The sequence below is a fragment of the Acromyrmex echinatior genome, chromosome 2 (assembly GCF_024713525.1).
Source record: "Acromyrmex echinatior isolate Ae372 chromosome 2, ASM2471352v2, whole genome shotgun sequence".
In the NCBI taxonomy this organism is placed as follows: Eukaryota; Metazoa; Arthropoda; class Insecta; order Hymenoptera; family Formicidae; genus Acromyrmex; species Acromyrmex echinatior.
The window spans coordinates 25,990,442-26,009,837 of record NC_141853.1 but is presented as its reverse complement, the minus strand read 5'-3'; the positions used below and the strand labels follow the sequence as shown (position 1 = coordinate 26,009,837).

Genomic DNA, 19,396 nt, shown 5'->3' with positions numbered 1-19,396 from the left:
TAATTCTCAGATATTGTTATCGTGTCTAATTACTCTCGGGGAACACATGAGTACTTTCTAACTAATTGTCATTATTTAATTGGCGGCGAATCTCATTTACTGGAATTATTACTGGTTGGCGCGTCACCAACATAAGGATTATATCCAGTATGAATTAAATATTGTTCGAAGCTATTGATAATATCTGTACACGCAAGGCATGCAATTGGAAATCTATTTGTCGGTACCAACGTGTTGTAATTAGTATATCTATATTGAGATTCGTTGAATCCGATATGAATGAAATAAGTTACGTAGTAAGAGTGACGATCCAAGGAAAGATTGTACTCGTAATACTTTCTGCAAATTGGAGTATTTGTACGCGATTTAAAACCGGAATCAGGCTATGCGTTGGAGCTTGAGATTGCGTCGAGTATTGTGCCTGGTGTCTCCGCGACGGCGTCCCTTCCGAAGCGGGACACCGGGCGGCGCAATCAACGCTGGTCGCCACGGCGGCTAGAGTCCGGAAGGGGCGCCGCTTCCGTGACCTGAACCGTCCGTGGGGCCGCCCCGGGTGGCGCCACCCGCAGCGGTGCCCTCGAAGTCGGAGGCGAGGGACCTCCGAAACTCGTGAGTGGGTCATCCGCTCACGGGGAGTAAGGGGCCAGTGTCCCCGATGACAAATTCCGGGGACCCGAGCCAGCCCCCCGGGGGAACTCGGGGCTCCCTCTCCTGAATTTTCGGGTGAGGGGTGAGGGTACACCCTGGCAGGCGGAGCCGCTGCGGGCCATGGGCATCAATCGCAATGAACAACACAACTTATAATAACGTGGAAGGAGAATGCTCGCTTCAGAGCGTAGAGGCGGACGCTCGCTCAACTATGAGCGACAGTTCGCGTAAACAACGTCCCGGCCCTGCGAGCAGCAAGGCCGGAGCGCGCGCCGAGGCGGTCGCCTCTGAGGGAGCGCTATCGAGGGCCGGTTCTACGGTCTCGCTGAGCTCACTCGGAGGAAAGAGTTGAAAACGGCCGGCCGAATACGTTGTCTCCTCCTCGGATTCCGACAAAAAGACACAGGGGTAGGCCAGCTCTAAATCCCGAACATGTCGAGAAATTTACAGCCGAGGCGATGGCAAAAAAGGCTGAAAAGGCCAAAGCTCGGACGATCTTGGATCCGGAAGTTGAGCCGACCCCCACATCAGCCAAGAGGGCTCAAGCGAAGGCTGTCGAACTCGCCCTCGAGTTCGACGATCAACCGATTTGCGCGGTCGCCGCGGTCGCAACACGCGAGCTGGCGACCATTGCCAAGTCGGTTCAAAGATCGAAAAATATAAAGGGAGATATCGTGAGGGATATGTGGACAGCATACACCAAGCTGTCCGCAGCCCTCACGTCGGTCCTTACGAGGGCGAGTGATGGCAGCCTGGCCGCGAACGGAGACCAGAGGCAGGAATGCTCCAGACCCGCCTGGGCGGAGGAGAGACGCCGGTTGAATGAAGAGTTGGTGCTCCTCCGCTCCAGGGTCGCGGTACTGAAACACGGCCGGGGGAGGTCCAACTCCCGCTACACGTCCGGCAGGGACAGGGTGCCGGGGATGGAATGGGACTCGACCATGGAGTGGTTGGGTCCCAATAGTCTGGCCGGCGACCGCAGTCCAATACGGACTAGGGGAAGGACCTCCCGCGGAGGAGGAGGGACCGCGCGTGACGGTCACGGAGGAGAACCTGAATTCCCCATACTTCAGGCCTCCTCTCCAGGGAGTGGCCAAACAACTCAATCCCCTGGCGACCGTCGCGGATAGGGTCGCGTCATCCGCCGGCAAGAAACCCCCTTCTAAAAAGAAGGGGAGGGCCGACGAACGGGACGAAGAGGACGCCCGAATAGAGAGGGTCCTCGAGAGGCTCCTCCCTCGCCTACTGAGGGGGATGGGTGTGGTCCCGGCGACGGCGCCGTCACCAATGGGACCACCCGCCAAGCAGGGCGGACAGCCCCCCGTTAAACGGGGTGGACAGTCCCCTGCGAAGCAGAGCGACAAGCAACCCGAGAAGAGGGGAGCTAAGGTCGCTTCCAAGGCGGGAGGCAACGAGCCTGTTGCGCCCACCGCTGAGACGATGGCACCGCCGCCCCCCGCGATCGTCCCAACAGCTGGGGACGGAGAGAGCGCGGCGGACAAGAACGAGGCGACATGGGCGCAGGTCGTATCGAGGGAGGCAAGAAGGGCGGCCACCAAAGCGAAGAAGGCGGAGGCGGAGCCGCCCCGGCCGCTCCCCAAGAGCGCGAAGAGCGCCAGAGCGCCCGTGGCCCCCGCTCCCAACAAAAAGGGGAGCGGTGGGAAAAAGGGTGGGACGGCGATGAAGGGGAGCACTGCCGCGAAGTCTGAAACCTATGGCAAGAAGGCTCCCCTGCCGAAATTGAGGCCGCCAAGTTCAGCGGCCATAGTGGTGACCTGCGCCGACCCTGCCTCCTACCAAGAGGTGGTAGGGAAAGCGAGATCCTCGATCTCCCTCAAGGACGTGGGGATCGAGGATCTCCGTCCCAGGAGGGCCATCACAGGAGCCCTTATTTGGGAGGTCCGGGGCCCGGAGAGTCGCGTCAAGGCGGACGCGCTGGCCGAGAGACTGACGGCCGTCTTCGCAAACAGGGACGACGTGAGGGTGTCCCGCCCATCGAAGACGGCCGAGATCCGGGTCTCCGGACTGGATGATTCGGCCACCCCAACCGAGGTGGCACAGGACCTGGCGAGGGCCTGCAAGCGACTCCCACCGGAATTTAAGGTGGGAGGAGTCAGCAGGGCTCCCAACGGGCTGGGCACCTGCTGGGTACGGTGCCCAATAGAGGCGGCCAAACAATTAGTGGCCGCCTCACGGGTCAAGGTGGGGTGGTCGAGCTGCAGAGTGGCTCTGCTGCCGGCCCGGGGCCTCCAGTGCTATAAATGCCTGGAGGCCGGTCACGTACAACAAAAATGTACGAGTACCATAGATCGATCCGGGCTGTGTTATTGGTGCGGGGGCATCGGCGCATGATTGCCGCGGCAAGGTCGATTGCCCCGCGTGCCGTGGGCTCGGCCGCCCCTCGGGGCACAGAATTGGCGGTGCCGGATGCGCCGCCACTAAAGCGAAGGGTAAGAAGGGGGGGCAGAAGCCCAGTGGCCCCCCCACTGCCGTTGCGGGACAGCCCCCCGCGGCGGCGGCGACCACCGCAGAGGCAACGTCGGCCGCAATAGTGGCCGATGTTGAGATGGCCGTCGTGGAGGAGACACTCTCCGCGGCGACCGACGAAGTGGCCGACAAATCCAACGTCGGTGGGGGCGAGGAACGAGGTAACAACAACTAATGTCCCTCGTCCTCGCCCAGGTTAACTTCAACCACTCGGCCGGGGCACAAAGCATGCTGATGCAGTGCCTCGCCGAGTGGGGGGGTGGACTGGCCATCGCCGCAGACCCATACCATATCCCGGAGAGTCATCCCAACTGGGCGGGGGACTCTCTGGGACGGGTGGCGGTGGTCAGCCGGCACGCGCACGACATCCCGCCGATGATTCCAATATCGGCGGGAGAGGGGTTCACTCTGGTAGAGTGAGGGCCCATCGATGTAGCGGGGTGCTACTTCCCTCCTCGACTAACGAGGAGGGAATACGAGGACGCCCTGGAGTCTCTGGGGGAGCATATCACGCTCCCCCAGGCCAGTACTGGTGGGTGGGGACTTCAACGCCCACGCGTTGGAGTGGGGTTCCCCATCCACCGACTCCAGGGGCGACAGCACCCTGCTGTGGGCGGCGCGGCACGGCCTAGTCTTATTGAATAGGGGCCGTGCCAGTACCTTCGTGGGGGCCCGGGGGGAGTCCATAGTCGACTTGACATGGGCGACCCCCGTGGCTGCCGCCAGGATACGTGGTTGGCACGTGGACGCCAGCTCCTTAGGAGAATTGTCGGATCATCGTCTGATCCGCATGGAGCTGGTGTCCACCCCCGCGGAGGTGTCGATAAGACGCCGCCTACACGAGAAGGAACGTCGATGGGCCCTGCGCAAGTTGGACCCCGGCGCCCTCGAGGTGAGTCTCCTCTCCTCCACCTGGCCGGAACCCAACCCGGCCTTTTCGGTGGAGGAGGAGGCCGAATGGCTCGGGGACGCCATGTCGCGCGCGTGCGACGCGTCGATGCCCCGCTGCCGTCCTGTGGCGAAGAGGGCAGTCTATTGGTGGTCCGAAGAGATAGCTGAGCTAAGACGGGCCACCGTAGCTGCCCGACGGAGGTATACTCGCCGCAGGAGGCGGGGCACCGACGCGGAGATGGAAGTGGCCGCCGGGGCGCTCCGTGAGGCAAGGAGCGCCCTTAGGACGGCCATTAGGAGGGCGAAGGCCGCCGCTTGGCGCGACCTCGTCTCCTCCCTTGACAGGGATCCGTGGGGGAGGCCCTACAAAATTGTGACGAAACAATTTCGTCCGAGGGCCTCCCCGATAACGGAAACCCTGGACGCTCAGTTCCTGGAGGATGTGGTGGCCCTCTTTCCCAATAGGGAAAGGGAAATACCGGAGAGGGTCGGACGAATGGACGGAGGAGCTGGGCGTCACCCGGGAGGAGATGGTGATGGCCTTCGCCCGCCTCAAGGGGAGGCCGCGGGCGCCCGGACCCTCCGGTGTACACGGAAGGGTCTGGCTCGCCGCGGCTCCCATAGTGGGCAGCCGTCTGAGGCGGATCTTCACGAGCTGCCTCACGAGAGACGGCATATTTCCCAGACCGTGGAAAAGGGCCAGGCTTGTCCTCCTCCGTAAAGAGGGCAAGCCAGCGGAGAGTCCCTCCGCTTATAGGCCGTTATGCCTGTTGGACGATGCGGGGAAATTGCTGGAGCGAGTCATCGCTGCCTGCATCGTCCGGCACCTGTCCCGGGATGGTCCCAATCTATTCCGCGGTCAGTATGGCTTCCGGGAGGGTCTATCGACTATCGACACCGTCAGGCAAGTCAGGGCCCTCACGGAGCAAATGACCGCGGGAGGGGAGGTGGCGTTGGCGGTATCCCTTGACATCGCCAACGCCTTTAATAGCATTCCATGGGGCCGGGTAGTGGGGGCGATGAGAGGACATCACCTCTTGCCCCCCTATCTGGTCGCTATTATAGAGGACTATTTCCGGGACAGGCAGCTGGAGTTCCATAACAAATCGGGACTCCAGCAGCGGAGGGACGTGTCGTGCGGCGTTCCACAGGGGTCCGTGTTGGGACCCCTACTCTGGAACGTCGCATACGACTACGTTCTCCGCGCGGCCCTACCCCCCGGCTGCCACGTCGTTTGTTACGCAGACGACACATTGGTGGTGGTCGGGGCCACGACCTGGGAGAGAGCCGTCGGTACGGCAAACGTCGCAGTGGTGTATGTGGTCGGCTCCATTAAGGAGTTGGACCTGAGGGTGGCCCCCGCTAAATCGGAAGCATTATTCTTCCACGATGGAAAGAGCGGGGTGCCCCCTCAGGCACATATAGTGGACGATGTCCGCGTCCCGGTGAGGCCAACGATCAAATATCTGGGCCTCACCGTGGATGGTCGCTGGGGCTTCGTCGAACACTTCGACGAGCTAGCCCCGCGGTTGGGCCGCCGAGCAGACGCTCTGCTCGGCCTCATGCCCAACCTCCACGGTCCGAACGGGTAGGTCAGGCGAGCTTATATGCACGCCATCCTGTCCGGGGCCCTTTACGGGGCCCCGGTATGGAGTGGGAAGGCCCTGGCCAGCCGCCGAATAAAGCAGAAGTTGCACAGTGTGCAACGGCGGCTGGCCTTGCGTATCTGTAGGGCCTACAGGACGGTGTCGTACGCCGCCGCCTTGGTCCTCGCGGGGATCCCCCCTGCCGAGTACGTGGCCGACGCCCTGGCGGAAACCTTCGCCGGGGTGAAGGCCATTCGGCTTCGGGGGGGGGGGGGATCGTAACCCCGAGGACCACTGACCGACTGAGAAGGAACGCCCGTCGGCGGGTCTTCGAAGAGTGGCGCTCCACTCTCGAAAACGACCCTCCGACAACAGGCGCTCGGACCGTAGAGGCCATCCTCCCCTGCCTCGAAAAATGGGTAGGCAGGGGATGGGGCGGACTATCGTTCCACGCGACGCAGGTGCTCACCGGACACGGATGTTTCGGGGAGTACCTGTGTCGCATAGGTAAGGAGCCGACCACTTGTTGTCACCACTGCGACGGGGACCGGGACACCGCGCAGCATACGCTGGAGACCTGCCCGGCCTGGGCGGGCTAGCGCGGTGTCCTGGTCCGTGAGATAGGGGAGGATCTCTCCCTGCCGACTGTCGTGAAGGAGATAGTCGGCAGGGAGAGTGCTTGGAGGGCCTTCTCCTCCTTCTGCGATCGGGTGATGTCGCAGAAGGAGGAGGCTGAGAGGCAGAGGGAGAGGGCACCGGGAGGTCGGAGCCTTCTCCCGCCCCCGCCGCCTCCGGGTGGCGGGGCTGATGGGGGGGAAGGAGATGCGAGGGGTGGTGGCGTTGGGGGTCAACGCGGGCGCCGGCTCCAGCCGGATCGCTCGCGCCCCGGGTCACCCCTCGCGCGTACCCGCCGCCGGAACCGCCCCACGGGGCGAGAACGACGGCGACCTCCTTTCCCCATAGATGAGAGGAGTGAAGAGGAGGACGGTGGGGTGGTGTGCGGGAGTGTCGGGGTCAGTGAACCCTCCGCCGCCACCATCAGCGACGGCCCCGCGTCTCGGACGCGGGGCGCAGTGAAGCGGCGGCGGATCGCCGACCCTAGGGTCGATCCGCCGCCGGAAACAGGATGACCCTCCGCGCGCGCGGGGTGCAGTGGCTCATCATCCTCCGGCCGCGTCGAATGCGCGACCGGGCCGAGAGCCCTGCACCGCCGCGCGCGGGGGGTGAGCCGCAAGACTTCCTCTCGCGGCGCAGAAGCATGAGGGGCGCCAAACTTCTGATTGGCGCCCCTTGGGGGGCTGGGGACCCTGGCGGGGGCCGGGATCCCCAACTCCCGCTCCCCAACACCAACCGGGAGGCGGGCGCAGGGGATGGTGTCCCCCCCAGCGCCCGAATAAAGTCGAAGGTGCCAAGCACCGCCCGGGGTCACGTCGTCTCTCAGACGACGCCATAAAAATCCCCGGGCGGGAATAGAAGTCGGCAATAAGCCGACTGGCCTGAGGGACTCCCAGAAGTATGCTGCACGCGTTCCTGGGAGTCCCTCATGCAAGGCCAAGTAAGGACACTCGGAGGGGTTTTAGTGGGTGCAAGCCCCACATAACCCCGGACTCTCCCCCGAGGCCCGGGATATGCGTCAGGCATTTCCCCTCCGTTATCAAAAAAAAAAAAAAAAAAATGATCATGTGATACATTTGATATTTTTTCTGTAGGAACAAAAGGCTGTGCGTGTTGTGAAGGAGGTTAAGTTTCGGGGTAAATTTTGTATAAATAAAAGTTAATAAATTATGTATATTGCATACATATCTTATACATCTTAATTATCTAGAAAAACACTCCTCATCTTCAATTTCAAATGAAATATGCTTATTCGACGTATTTTTGTGTGAAATGAAAGATGGCATAGAAGTTACACAAATTATCTGTTTTGCAAACATAAATTATCTGTTTTGAAACACAAATCATTTTTTACATAATTTTTATTTTTACAGTAGAGAATTTGTATAATTCTATGTCGTTGATGTGAAATATTTCCTAACCTAATAGTAATTAACTTTAACGATTAATATCTCGCTTTGCGGGACTGAGCACAATATTTTAGTGCCAAATTCTTCCGTTTCAATAATTTCCCATTTTTTGTATATGATGGTTTTCTCTCTTTTAATAATGAAATAAAAAGTATTTTGTTATACGATTTAAGAAAATCGAGATAATATTTTTATATATTATTATTCGATTTCTTATTTTTAAAGATAATTTTGGTAATGAGCAGTATTGTTTAAATTTTTCTAACAAGACGACTTTTGCAGTACAAGCACAGCAACAGGATTGCTGGCATACGTGTGTATTTTATAAAAACAATTTCACGTTCAAAGATACATAATACATTAATGTCCCAATATTTAACATATGTATATATGTTATATATATATATATATATAACATATATATAACATATATATATAATATATATATATATATATACATATACATTTATACATTTGTGTTTATCAATACCTTGCTTTTTTCTGCATTGTAACCATTGTCCTTCAGATCTGATAATCAATAAAGATATTCGCATATTTACGAAGAGGAACGATTGTTACAAAGTGTCATGCCTTCAAAAATAAAAACTTGGTCAAGTAAAAAAGAAAATATATTAATATTTGAAGTTAAGAGACGGCCCATGTTATGGGATGCGCGGTGCGCAACGTATAAAAGAATTGATTTAAAATATAATCAATGGCAAGAAATAGCTTGAACATTAGGACCATCTTTTAATCGTAAGAGCATTTAAATAAATTTATATTTTATTTTATTTCACACCATCCACTTTGTCATAAAAGAGGTGTAATTTATGGGGTTGTGGATAAGATTTTTTGTTTATGTCATCCGAAATTCCAACGAAATAATTTGATTGACGCATTAAGATTTTTTTACAGAATGGGTATCCGTTACGTTTTATTTTTCGACTATTCATAATATAATTAAATATCACATTAATAAGATTAATAATTTGAATAAGAATAAGGACACTGAGAGATTTTTTACGATTCCATATGTTAATACGATATCCGAAAGATTTCCTATTGTTAACATGTTTAATTGTAAATTGGCTTTTACCATTCCTAACACATTAAGAAGTTTCATAGAGAGAGGAAAGAATGATTTAGAACACGTGATGTCAGTTATGTTGGTCAAACTAAAAGACAATTAAAGACCAGATTGCATGAACATGTTTCTGATATCAATATAAGTTCAAAATCTCCATCAGTGATTTCCAACCATTGTATTGAGGAGAATCATAACTTTAAATGGGATAAAGTGGATATATTAGATGTAGAGCCTTCATATACTATATGGGCTGAAAAGTCCCGGGATTTTTAATGAAAACAAGCGTTTTTGGAGCAAAGTTATATTTAATCCTCAACATAGTTGCCTTCGAGGGCGATACACTTGGTATAGCAATTTTCCAACATTTCAATGCCCTTTTTGTAGTACGAAACGTCCAAGCCTTCGAAATACGCCTCGATTTCCGTGATGACTTCCTCATTCGATGTGAATCTCTTTCCCTGGAACCACCGCTTGAGCTTTAGAAACAGATAATAGTCGTTGGGGGCCAAATCTGAAGAATACGGTGGGTGAGCAACCAATTCGAATCGTAATTGGTCCAATTTGACGGTCAAGGACGTATGTGACGGTTCGTTATCGTGATGGTACAGAACTTTTTTCTTCGCCATATGGGGCTGTTTTTTCTTTATTTCGTCATTCAGTTTGTCCAATAACGCTGCATAATATTCTCCCGTAATTGTTCTTCCCTTCTGTAGGTAATCGATGAAGATTATGCCGTGCGCATCCCAAAAAACGGAGGCCATAACCTTCTCGGCCGAGCGTTGGTCTTTTGGCCGCTTTGGTCGGCTTTCGTGGCTTTTCAGCCACTCTGCAGACTGCCTATTGGACTCAGGCGTATGGTAATGGACCCATCATCACAAAACGTCGAAAAAAGTCCGCTCGATTACGCTGCAACAACGTCAAACCGACCGTTGAATCATCAACGCGCTGCTGTTTTTGGTCAATGGTCAGCAAATGCGGCACCCATCGTGCCGATAGCTTTTTCATCTCCAAAACATCGTGCAAAATGTATCCCGCCCGTTCTTTTGAGATGCCCACAGTCTTAGTTAACTCGCGCAACTTCATTTTACGATCACTCAAAACGATTCGATGCACTTGCTTTACGATTTCCGCATTCGTAGCCTCTTTTGGCCTTCCAGAGTGAGGTGCGTCTTCGGTGCTTGTACGACCCATTTTAAATTCACTAAACCACCGATAAACTGTTGTTCTCGAAGGAGCAGATGTGGGATAACATTTCTGCAACGATTTCAATGATTGTCCAGAAGTTTTTCCCATCAAAAAACAATGTTTGATCAAGATGCGATATTCCTGTTTTTCCATTTTTTTTACGAAGACGAAAGTAACGCCACTTAAACGACTGTAGCTTGTAAACGAATGAACGAAATGTCATGAAACTTCATACATAAACTAGTGACAGATGAACCTCTCGAAATGAATCATGTTCATTTTCTAGTGGCACTACCTATTAAAAAATCCCGGGACTTTTCAGCCCATGTAGTAATGAAAGATTGATATCTGAAATGGTCATATTAAAAAACAGAAACATGGAATAAATAGACAAAATGACACAGAGTCTTTACCGGAATTGTATTCTGACATTATACATTCTCTTTCTCCTTCCTAATATCTTCTCTTTTCTTCCCCCCTATTTTGCCGTTTTTCGTTTTCGATAATGTTTTTCTGCTTGACATTTCGTTATTTGACATCGTGCAAGTCAGATGCTTGTTACCTTTAGAAATTTGCTTATAATAACTTATAAAATAAAAAGACTATTATATTGTACCACGAAATGGACTACAGTCTACATTTTTTTCTCGTTGTGTATTATTGGACTCTTAACATATTTATTAAGGTACTAAGATACTAAGGTATTATCATATTACTAATTTTTATGTAATTAATATTAATTCTTTTTGTTCACGATTATTTTTCCAGAATTTTCTTATGACTTTGTTAATTCTTGATAAAAATGACTCGTAGCGTATTACACAGAAAGAAAAATTTTATATTAAGGAATTGTAAGAATATTGTAAGACCATGTACAGATTTTTAATTTAGAACGATGTTTATATTATTGTAAGATTACATTGAAAATGATTCGATTGGAGTTGAAACGTTTGTTTATTTTAATTGTTTTATATTAATTTTGCTTATTTAAATTAAAATTCTTTTATACGTTATTGGCTCTGCCCTTTTTGTACTACCTTTTTTTATAAGTACAGAGCCTTTTTAATACTTTTAATTTTATTTTATTTATTGATATGTAAAGTTATATTCAATGCTGTTTATATGTATGTATTTCTATATACCTAGAATGGTCCAAATTTACTGCAATACCTGTTAATGGTATATTCTTGAGATTTATAAAAATCATAATGTTAAAATATTGAAGCTACAACAGTTTTAAATGAAAAAAAGCTTAAAGTTGATTAACGAAACTGTTTTGAATTTGTGCGCTTAGCACTGAAGGCGTAGCACTGAAGGTATTTTGAAATATATGAATCTTTTTAATACAGTTTTGCATATACCTTTATTAATATTAATAATTAGAGAAATTTAGATTCTTTATACATTAAACGATAAACAATAATGTGAAGATGTGCTTTATGTGATGTGCCATACCTAAACGTGCGGACTCTAGACTATTTAATGAAACTTTTCTCATTTAAAAATTATTATAGCCTCAATATTTTAGTATTAGAATTTTCATCTGAAAATGCTGTCAGGAATCTACCGTTAAGGGTATATCCACACAAACTTGCATAACCGCATAAACATATGCATAAAGAAAATTATCTAATTACATTTTACATTTGTTTTTATAAGAGAAGTGCGATTGGATTATTCTGTTTATGCAGCTATGCAAGTTTGTATAGATATACCCTAACTGATGTCATTGTAAGTCTGAGACATTATTGTATTATATTGAAAGCAAAGTAGAAACTGTTTGCTCGTATAATTATTTATGAAATATTGTAAATAAAATGAAGTATATAATTTTACGTTTGGTTATTAACATATTTTTATATTTTTCAGCTGACATGATACAACACCGTTTTATTAGTGTGAGACAAACTTTTATGACAAATCCGAGAAAAGAACGTGAATCAAAGAACAGATGTAATGGAAAAAGTCCTGAGGAAATATATAAACCTAAATGTTCTGTATGATAGGTTAAAGTTTCTAATAAAATCATGTGTTCAAGCATAAAGTTTTTTTTTTCTAATTTACAAACTTCTGAAAATATTAAATATTCTGATAAAACAGAATTTTTAATAAATGATAATATTACTGAAGCAACAGAATTTTCAGAAAATGAAATTGAATATCTAGAAAGCGAATTTGATATAACACAATTTAATTTATGTAACACACAGGTAAGGGTTTATTAAATCTCGACGAAATTTAATAAAAACATCTCATGATTGCTAATTCTTTTTTTATATAGTAAAATATACATTTTTGCATAATAAATTATATCATTAATAGGAAATATGATTTTTTTATATTTATAAAATTGATTTACATGTAAATACTTTTTGAAATTATTTATAACTTACTGTTATATATTTTATTTGATTTTAGCAATGGGAGACGAGCTCTGCTAATATTTCAGAAAGAAAAATGTTCTGCGATTCAGATGACACATCTTGCTCTAGCAAAAATAATTCGTCAAAAGCTTCTTTGTCTTATCATGATTCTCAATTAGATATTCTACCTGGTTCAGCAATAACAAAGTTAGCTGTACATTCATCTGTTAACAAGAAACAAACTTCGGATAACATGTATATAAAAGAAAACATGTATATAAAAAGAAGATCGACTAAAAAAACAAAGGGATCAATAGTAGAAGAAGCAATCGATTAAATTGCTAAATGAACAAACATCTGAAAATGATTCAGCAGAACATTTTGTAGCATCCAGATTACAAAAAATGTGTCCTGAAATTCGTCAACAATGTGAACAGGAAATAATGAACTGTCTTGTAAATAATTAATATTTTTAATTATATTAATAATTTTGATATTTAGGTATCAAATTTCAGCTTTAAAAAACGAAATATTTGTAATTACCAAAGTATAGTCCATTATAATACAAAATATTGTGGTACAAATAAATTTTTGTTTATACATAGACGTATTATATATAATACGAAAAGTATTCATAATACATATAATAGAATACATGTATATTTTATTGCTCGATTCAATCAGGATTGCCTTGAAAATCTTTTTTCTCAAATTAGACAAGAAAACTCTAAACCTCATCCGCTACAATTTACAAATGATTTGAAATTAATATCAATAGCTATGTACTCGTATATGAGATATATTAATAGTAGTAATTATGAAAACGATGAGCGAGAATATTTGTCAGAATTTCTTAATTATATAACAGAAGATAAATAGAAGAATTATCGATACAATAATACAAATAATGAAATTCCACCTTTTTCTAAAAATTCTATATCAAGGTTGTCAAAACTTGAATTAATTAGCTTATAATCTTGGTGGTTATCTTTTAAATTCTATTAAGAAAACATGTAAAATATGTGATGCATGTTTACAATCTGCTGGCTCAAAAAATGAATTATTAATTTACAAAATTTGTGCAATTGAAATATTATACAAAAAAATTCTTTATATTTTAGTAATATAAATATATTAAAAATTTTTATAGCAATAGAACAAAGATTTCGATATTATAATAAATATTTTGATATAGTCAATATTAAATTATTTTTAATAAGAAATTTTAATAATATTAAATTTAAATGTTATATTTTAAAGTGCCATAATCTATTAACAAAAATAATTGCTAGATTTGTTGTATTTAGATTAAGAATTTATAATAAAAGAAAAAGAAGAGCATAAAAACCACAGCACAAGATATTATTTGTGATATTTAATTATCATTACGTTAATAAAACATTAGCTGTTTCAGCCATAATCTGGCCATCTTCAGTAAATTCACAATATTCTTAAAACGCAAAATTACAAATATCTGATATTACATTCAATCGTCATGTAAAATAACTATATCTAAACGTGTTCTTTCATCATGTGAAGGTGCATCGTACAACAATGTTGCAGCGCCAATTGTCATATTTCGAATTGTGTAGAACAAGAATTTCCAGATTCTAATTTAAAAATTAACCTATCATTAATATTTTCAAGTCGAAATATAGAATAGAAATGAGAATAGAATCGTTACCTGTTTTACAGCAAAAAAACTTTTTGATGAATCTTAAGTACATCCTTTACACAGATGGAAATTTGTCGTGACATTGTGTGAGAGAGATCTTTCTTTAGAAAAGGCAGATAAACATCGGGTAAACCTTCAGTGTCACTTTGCTTATTGATACTACTTATTTGGCTTTTTATGTGTATCATTTCAGAAATTCTTCTTTTTATTAAAGATTGTTCTGTCTAAAATTCTGATATTATCCCAGTCCAATTCGTGCATCTGGTGATTCAATTGGTAACGTGAAACCACTGATATCTCAGAAGTGGATCTTCTTATGTCAGCCCTATGTTCTTTTATTCGAGTTTTTAATTTCCTTTTTGTTTGGCCATAGAAAGTTTTAATGAATCTATTCATTTTATTTATAGGTTTATAAGCGATATTAAGTCCCTGAATATGTGATAATTTTTTTTTTTCAGATACTTTACTTAAATATGGTATTATAAAAAACTTTTCCTTTAAATTAGAATTAGAGTCGCTTTTGTTATTGTTGTAATTACTATTTTTATCTAAATTCTTTCTATTTTTTGAAGTTTTAATTCTATTTTTTATTGTTGAAAAGATGAATTTAAGAGGATAACCATTATTTAACAGAGTTTGAATTAAGTCAGAGATGTTTTTTTTCTTGAAATTTTGGATGGGATAAAAACAATATTCTATCTAATTCTCGGATGATCACCCCCCCTTTTTATGTACTAACGGATATTTCGAAAAATAATTTAAATATCTCCCTGAATTAGTAGGTTTTTTATAAATATCGAAGATAATTCTTTCTTCTTGTCTCATTAGTTTGACATCTAAAAAGTTAATGGCATTTTCATCGCCAGAATCAACTGTGAATCTTAGCCTTTCATGATATGAATTAAACAATTCTAGAACATTCTTAACTTTATCTTTATGCTAATACAATGTCAACATAACGGAAATAAAACGACGAGATAATATTGTTAGCAGTAATAATTTCTTGTTCTAAGTCTTGTAGAATATTATGCGATATTCGCTAAAATAGGGGACAATGGAGAGCCCATTGGCATGCCAAAAATCTGTCTAAATATTTTTTTGTCGAATTTAAAAAATGTAGAGTTAATTATAATCAATAGCTTTAATAAACTCATGAAAAGGAGTCTTGTTCTCAATCGAGTTCCACCTACGTATGATACTCTTTAATACTAAATCGGTCGGAATGTTCGTGACGAGATCATGTCGAATGATATTAGATGTACAACTTTGCTTCTGCCGTTTTTTTTTCTGAAATTCAAGGCTTTATTGTAAAAAACTGGTTATACATTTATGATTTAAAGTATTGTCCATCGTCAAGTACTGACCACTACTTTCTCCCATCTTTCGAGCAGCGTACGAATCCCGCGTTGAAAAAACTGATCATCTTTTGAGGCGATCCACGAATCTATTCAATTTTTTACTTCTTCATAAGAAGTGCTGGTCAGCCAGGCCATTGATCGAAACAAGTGACAGAGAGAGCAACGTCTGGAGAATACGGCGGGTAAGACTTTCCATTTCAACGTTTCCAAGTATGTCTTGACCACTTTCGCAACATGGGGTCGAACATTGTCATGCTGCAAAATCACTTTATCGTGTCTCTCGTTATATTGCGGCCGTTTGTCTTTCAATGCTCGACTCAAACGCATCAATTGCGTTCGATACGGATCGTCTCTGATTGTTTCAATCGGTTTTAACAGCTCATAATACATTACGCCGAGCTGGTCCCACCAAATATAAAGCATGACCTTGGAGCCGTGAATATTCGGTTTGGCCATCGACGTGGAAGCATGGCCGGAACCCATGATTTTCTGCGCTTGGGATTATCGTAATGAACCCATTTTTCGTCCCCAATCATAATGCGATGCAGAAATCCCTTTCGTCTTTGCTTTTCGAGCAGCTGTTCACAAACAAACAAATACCGTTCAACATCTCTCGGCTTCAACTCATACGGCACCCAATTTCTTTGCTTCTGAATCATTCCCATGATTCAGGTGTTTTGAAATGTTGAGTCACTCCCAATGATCGTGCCAATTCTTCTTGATTTTGACACGAGTCTTGATCAAGTAATGCCTCCAATTCTGCATCTTCGAAAACCTTCTCTCTTCCACCGCTATGTCGGTCTTTGATGTCAAAATCACCGTTCTTGAAGCGTTGAAATCACTCACGACATGTTCTTTCACTAATACCGACCTCACCATAAGTATTTGAGAGCATTCGATGAGCCTCAGCCGTAGATTTCTTCATATTGAAGCAGAAAATTAAAACCTCCCGCAAATGACGAGAATTTGGCTCGTAAACTGACATTTTCAATCGAGAATAACTTTATGATACAGACATAAATCGACTAATGTTTCTATGGGGTTATGTTGACAGATGCCCAAGTTTATTATATGACGTCTATGATCTATTTATTTCGACCACCACTTACCGCTAAAGCCATCTATAGGAAAACGGCGGAAGCAAAAGTTAGTTGTACACCTAATATATATGAGGTAAAGAATTAAAATATTTATAATATATTATTAGGTGTTGGAATTAATTCGTAGCGTTTTTTAATGAAAGAATGTTATTTATTTCACATGAGCATTAAAAAATACATTAATGAAAGTACTTCCCATCACTTGTAAAACGCTACGAATTAATTCCAACACCTAATATTATTATTTGTAATATATAATATATCTACCATAATAATTCCCTGGTGAAAAAATTTTAATGAAAATTTCATTTTGGAACATTTCAGCGAAATTACTGAAAATTTGCTGAAATTTCTCTAAAATTGAACTGAAATTTCTCTGAAATTTTTCTGAAATTTCTTTGAAATTTGACTGAAAATGAATTTTTCAGCAAAAAAATCGCTGAAATTAAATTGAAATTTTTCTAAAATGTTGAAATTTTGCTGAAAAGTGTTCCAAAACTTGAAATAATTTCAGTGAAATTTTTCCATCAGGGAAGGTTAAGTAATGATATTTTAGAGGTACAAATAAGTTATTCAGTTATACTTCTCTTTATCAAAAATTCAATTTTAATTACTATGATATATAATTGTAACGAATATAGTTTTTCAAAATAAAGAAAATTTTTTTATAAATTCTAAAGTATATCGTTTTGTGATCTTGACATTCTCAAATGAAATGCTTCAATTTGACAACAAAAAATTGTTTATTAGAAAATGAAATGAGGTAGTTTATTTCAATTAATTAAATCATATTTTTGTTATTATGTACTCATTTCATTTTCTAATAAACAATTTCTAATAAACATTTCATTTTCTAATAAACAATTTTTTGTTATCAAATTAAGACATTACATTTGAGGATGTCAAAACCACAAAGCAATATATTTTAGAACTTATAAAAAAATTTTTTCTATCCTTAAAAACGTATTAATAATCCAGTTATATGAAACTTTTAAAGACCCTGTAGGAGGTTCCGAGAAAATTCCAATTGAATCTTATTCTGGGTGAACAGACTTACAATTTAAGGGGAGTAACAATCCATTTGAACACTTGGACTTTGAACATTGCTAAAACTTTGAACTCGAAATTTGGTCATTTTTTCACATTAATCGGGCAGTATTTCTTAAGGCGTATATCGTAGAGCTAAATAAATTATTGCATCGTGTTCAGCGATTAAAAAGGCATACAGTATCACATTTAAAATGGATTAATTTTACATCATTTTTATTTTTCAAATCAAACATGTATTAAAGAAAATCGAAATTTTGATTTAAAAATCATTCACTACCGACTTCTAAATCTTAATATTTTTTATTAAAAATTTAGGAGTGTTCTTTTAGCATGAAATGGAAGCTTTTGAGCTGAGAGGCCGATTAAAAAAAAAATTTTTTTTCTTGTCAGTTTAATGTGTGTGTGTGTGTGTGTGTGTGCGTGCGTGCGTGTGCGTGTGTGCGCGTGTGTGCGCGCGTGTGTGCGCGTGTGTGTGTGCGTGTGTGCGTGCGTGTGTGTTACGTGCGTGCGTGGTGTGTGTAATGTACATATACATATATATATATATATATATACACAGTGCGACAAATATGTTCCTGGACATGAACCACATCTCAGCAACCAGTGGCGACATCTGTGCGTTAAAACATGTATTTTAAAGGTTGAACATTTTGCTATCATCTGTCAAAGTTTCATTCATTTTGATTGACATATAACGAAGATATGACAGTTCGTGTTAAACAAGATTTTGGTCGAGGTAGAAATTTTAATATGGAACAAAGAGCAGTGATTAAATTTTGACGCAAAACTTGGTAAAAGTGCAGAAACATTCCGATCGATGCAACAAGTTTACGGCAGTCAATGTCTAGGTCGTATAGCTGTTTTTGAGTGGCATAAGCGTTTTTTGGAAGGCAGAGAGACCCTTGAAGATGACAAAAAATTAGGACGGCCAATTTTGGTTCGAACACCCGAAATAATTGAAAAAGTACGTGATTTTGTTGCAAACGATCACAATGCATCACTAAAAATGATGGAGAAGGCTTTAAATATTAGTAGAGAAACGATTCGAACCATATTACATGAAGATTTGGGTAAAACGAAGGTTTGTGCGAAGTTGATCTTTGTTGCATGATAATGCACCGAGTCACACTTCATTGATTGTCCGTCAATGTTTGGCTCGAAATCGTGTCTCTGTGTTAAAACATCCACCGTATTCACCTGATTTGACTCCTTGCGACTTCTCATTATTCCCAAAATTGAAATTGAAATTGAAAGGACGCTTTTTTGATGACATTCCGACCATCCAATCAGCTTCTACACAGGCACTAGAGGCAATTCCGCAAACTGAGCTAGAACATGCATTTGAATCACTATTGAATCGTAACAAGTATATTGAAGCCAGAGGAGAATATTTTGAATAATAAAACCAAAAAATATGCATATTGTTGTTTCAATTATGATTTTCAGGCCCTGTCCGGGAACATATTTGTCGCACTGTGTATATGTGTGTGTATGTATATATATATTATATATATTCTTGAGATGGCCGTTAAGCTTGTAAAAGTAAACTATAATCGGTTATAAAACTTTGAACGCGGTTTTCTCGAAACCACGTTTTCGTAACTGGGCGTTCACATATCTCGGCCAATTTTTATCCGAATGATTTGAATTTTGGACAGAATGTTTACAACAAAATTGTCTTCAGTTAAGCGTATTTTTCAATCGGATTATTAGTTTTTGAAAAACAATAAAAAGAGTAACGATTTTTTTTACAAAATCGTGACCTCTTTTTTTAAAACAGCGACATATTGTCTATAATTATTTTATCAAAAAATCAATACACTTAACTGAAACTACACTTATATATTTTAAAACAAAAAAAAATGATTTCAGAGCTCCCGTTCAGATGAGCGCCCATGCATATTTTTCCTCGTCCAGACGAGGTGCACATCAATGAGCACTG

At 42.8% G+C, this 19,396-nt stretch overlaps 1 long non-coding RNA gene and 1 pseudogene across 1 annotated transcript in view; one reads left to right on the top strand and one right to left on the bottom strand.

Moving 5' to 3' along the window:
* LOC147910709 (uncharacterized) overlaps positions 1–19,396 on the bottom strand; it is a 96,224-nt gene that overhangs the window by 63,346 nt on the left and 13,482 nt on the right. The gene's annotated exons all lie outside the window — the stretch shown is intronic.
* LOC147910711 (uncharacterized) lies at positions 8,224–13,506 on the top strand (annotated as a pseudogene).